Genomic DNA, 3,868 nt, shown 5'->3' on the forward strand with positions numbered 1-3,868 from the left:
GTCATTAAAGTCAAACTCCACCTCCTTTTGCAACAAGTTGGACAGTGGAAGGGCTACTTTGCTAAAATCCCTTATAAAGCGCCTGTAGAATCCTGCATGACCAAGAAAAGATCGCACCTCTCGCACACAAGAGGGGTAAGGCAATTGTGAAATAACAGAAATTTTTGCAGGATCTACTTCAATACCCTTATTGGAAATAAATTGGCCTAAAACTATACCTTGCTCAACCATAAAATGACATTTTTCAAAATTTAGAACAAGGTTAGTTTCAATGCATCTATTCAAAACTTTTTCCAAACTATTCAAACAACCATCAAAAGAGGATCCATATACAGTGAAATCATCCATAAACACCTCTATGCAATTTTCTAAAAAATCTCTGAAAATACTAATCATGCACCGCTGGAAGGTACCAGGGGCATTGCACAGGCCGAAAGGCATCCTCCTATAAGCAAAAGTGCCGAATGGGCAGGTGAATGTGGTCTTTTCCTGATCCTCAGGAGCAATAGTAATTTGCATATAACCAGAAAAACCATCAAGGAAACAGTAGTGGGATTTACCTGCCAGGCGTTCAAGCATCTGGTCAATGAATGGCAGGGGAAAATGGTCCTTTTTGGTAACCTGGTTCAGCCTCCTATAGTCAATGCAGACTCTCCAACTGTTCTGCACCCGAGTAGGAATCAGCTCCTCCTTCTCATTTCTGATCACTGTGAGGCCAGTCTTTTTCGGGACTACCTGGACGGGACTCACCCATTGGCTGTCGGAGATAGGATAAATGATTCCAGCTTGCAAAAGCTTGGTTATCTCCTTCTTCACTACATCAAGAATCACCGGGTTGAGTCTTCTCTATGGCTGTCTTACTGGTTTAGCTCCATCTTCTAAATTTATTCGATGCATACATGTGGATGGGCTAATACCAGGAATGTCCGCCAGGGTCCAGCCTATAGCCTTCTTATGCTTCTTGAGAACTGACAACAACTTCTCCTCTTGCTCATCAGCAAGGGAGGCAGATATAATCACTGGAAAACTCTTGCTATCATCCAAGTAAGCGTATTTTAAATTTGATGGCAGAGGCTTCAATTCTAGTGTGGTCGGCTGGACAGTGGTAGAAGGAGATGGTTTCTCAGCCTTTACCTAATAAAGAAAGTCAGAGGTATGTGTACTTCCTGAAACATGGTTAGTCCTATCTGACTCTATAAAATCAATCTCAAGAGGTAAAACACCACCACCAGGCATGCAATCAATATCACTCTCAGATTCACTCTCAGCATCAAATTCAGACATATGATCAAGTACAATTTCAGACTCAATGCATGAAGAGTGAGAGGCATGCAGATTAGAATAAAGATCAGTCATGTATTCATCAACAACATGGTCAATTATTTCAGCACGAAATACAGAAAGATCTTCAGATGGGTATTTCATAGCATCCAGAATATTAAAATGAACAGTTATATCACCAAACTCCATGGACAGTGTGCCTGCATAAACATCTATCTTAGTTCTAGCAGTTTTCATAAAGGGTCTGCCTAGAATGATGGGAACTGATCCTTGAGAAAATCCATCTTCCATATTCAAGATATAAAAATCAACAGGGAAAATCAGTTCACCAACTCTAACTAAGATATCTTCTATGAAACCAACAGGATAGGCAACACTTCTATTAGCTAAATGAATTACCACATCAGTTGACTGCAAGGGACCTAGAGATAGAGAATTAAAAATCGACAGAGGCATAACACTAACAGAGGCTCCTAAATCTAGCATGGCATTGTCAAACTTACTATTCCCTATAATACAAGGTATGCTGAATGTACCTGGATCTTTGCATTTTTCAGGAATTTGAGGAACAGATTTACCAATCAATGCGGAGACATTTCTGCCCATGCTAATTCGTTCACTTCCTTTAAGCTTCCGCTTATTAGTGCACAGCTCCTTCAAGAATTTGGCATATCTTGGAATTTGCTTTATTGCACCCAACAGAGGTATGTTTACCTCTACTTTTCTAAATGTTTCCAAGATCTCTTTCTCTGCCTCTTCCATTTTTTTGTTGGAAACTGCTCTTGGAGGGAATGGAAGAGGGGGAATGTGCTGCTTCTGCAAATCAGAATTACCTGTGGAAGAAGATTCACCTGCACAAAAATTGTTAGGTAGATTTTTGTCATCACCTTTTTCTGGAATAGAGTGAAGTTTGGCAGGTTCATTTGCAGATGAGGAAGGTGCTACGGGTTGAGGTCCTTGACACTGCTTTCCCGACCTCAATGAAATGGCACTGACATTTTTGGGATTTTGGACAGCTTGAGAAGGCAGCTTGTCAGAATTCTGGGACTGTTGTTGATTCAATTGGGTAGCTAATTGTCCCATCTGATTGGTTAAGCTCTGAATGGAGGCTCTGGTCTCTTGCTGAAACTGCATGTTCTGCATAGTCATTTGCCTCACAAGTTCTTCGAGGGAAGGTTGTGGAGGGGCCTCAACTGTTGGCTGTTTCTGGGGTTGTTGCTGTTGTTGGATTGGTGGAGGAATGTATGGTCTGCTTGGGCCAGCAGCATTTTGGAAGGAAGGAGCAGGCTATTGTTGTTGTTGCTGAGGGTTGGACCATCTGAGGTTAGGGTGATTCCTCCATCCAGGGTTGTATCTGTTGCTGGAAAGGTCATAATTGCTCTGCTGTGGTTGATTTTGCTGCTGAGGTTTAGGAGGTCTATTGTAAATATTTGCAGCATAAGCTTCAGGCTGCTCAATTGCTCCAGGTTGCTGCATGGAAGGGCAAAGGTCTGTATGGTGGTCAGCAGAGGAGCACAAACCACAAACCCTTGCGACAAGTACAAATTTCTGATTCAAGGCCAGCTGGGTTACCAAGTTAACCAATGCATCCAGTTTGCCTTCAAGCTTCTTAGTTTCAGATGATGCAGATGGGTTTGTAGCTACCTCATGCACTCCTCTAATGACTAAGGCATCATTTCTGGCGCTAAACTGCTGGGAGTTGGAGGCCATCTTCTCAATTAAATTTCTGGCTTCAACAGGAGTCATCTCTCCAAGGGCTCCACCACTGGAAGCATCTATCATACTTCTCTCCATATTACTGAGTCCTTCATAAAAATATTGGAGAAGAAGCTGTTCTGAAATCTGATGGTGAGGGCCACTGGCACATAGTTTCTTAAATCGCTCCCAGTACTCATACAGGCTCTCTCCACTGAGTTGTCTAATACTTGAGATATCTTTCCTGATGGCTGTGGTCCTGGAAGCAGGGAAATTTTTTTCTAAGAATACTCTCTTAAGGTCATCCCAGCTCGTGATGGACCTTGGAGCAAGGTAATACAACCAGTCCTTTGCCACTCCCTCTAATGAATGAGGAAAAGCCTTCAGAAATATGTGATCCTCTTGGACATCTGGGGGTTTCATGGTGGAGCAGACAATATGAAATTCCTTCAAATGCTTGTGCGGGTCTTCACCTGCAAGGCCATGAAACTTTGGAAGCAAATGAATCAGTCCAGTTTTAAGAACATATGGGACATCCTCATCAGGGTATTGGATGCACAAGCTTTCGTAGGTGAAATCAGGTGCAACCATTTCCCTTAGAGTCCTCTCACGAGGTGGAGGTTGTGCCATGTTCTCAGAATGTGCAAAATCAGAATGCTTAGAATCAGAATGCTCAAAATTATAATGCTCAAGATCAGGATGTTCAAAATCACTAATAACAGAATGCACAGATTCACCAGTTATGGAATGCTCAGAATGATCTAAAGGTATAAAATGATGCCTAACTAATCTATGAAATGTCCTATCTATCTCAGGATCAAAGGGTTGTAAGTCAGATGGATTGCCTCTAGTCATACACTACATTCAGCATGCACACAACTAGTTGCCTTGT

The 3,868-nt window shown here is 42.1% G+C and overlaps 1 non-coding gene across 1 annotated transcript; it reads left to right on the plus strand.

The window, feature by feature from the left end:
• The first annotated feature begins 3,121 nt into the window (after nt 1–3,121).
• Nucleotides 3,122–3,228, plus strand: LOC114404163. Its single transcript, XR_003664838.1, has one exon. It is a non-coding gene; the product is annotated as a small nucleolar RNA R71 (small nucleolar RNA).
• The last annotated feature ends 640 nt before the right edge of the window (nt 3,229–3,868 follow it).

This window comes from Glycine soja, unplaced genomic scaffold (genome assembly GCF_004193775.1).
Source record: "Glycine soja cultivar W05 unplaced genomic scaffold, ASM419377v2 tig00005049_1_pilon, whole genome shotgun sequence".
In the NCBI taxonomy this organism is placed as follows: Eukaryota; Viridiplantae; Streptophyta; class Magnoliopsida; order Fabales; family Fabaceae; genus Glycine; species Glycine soja.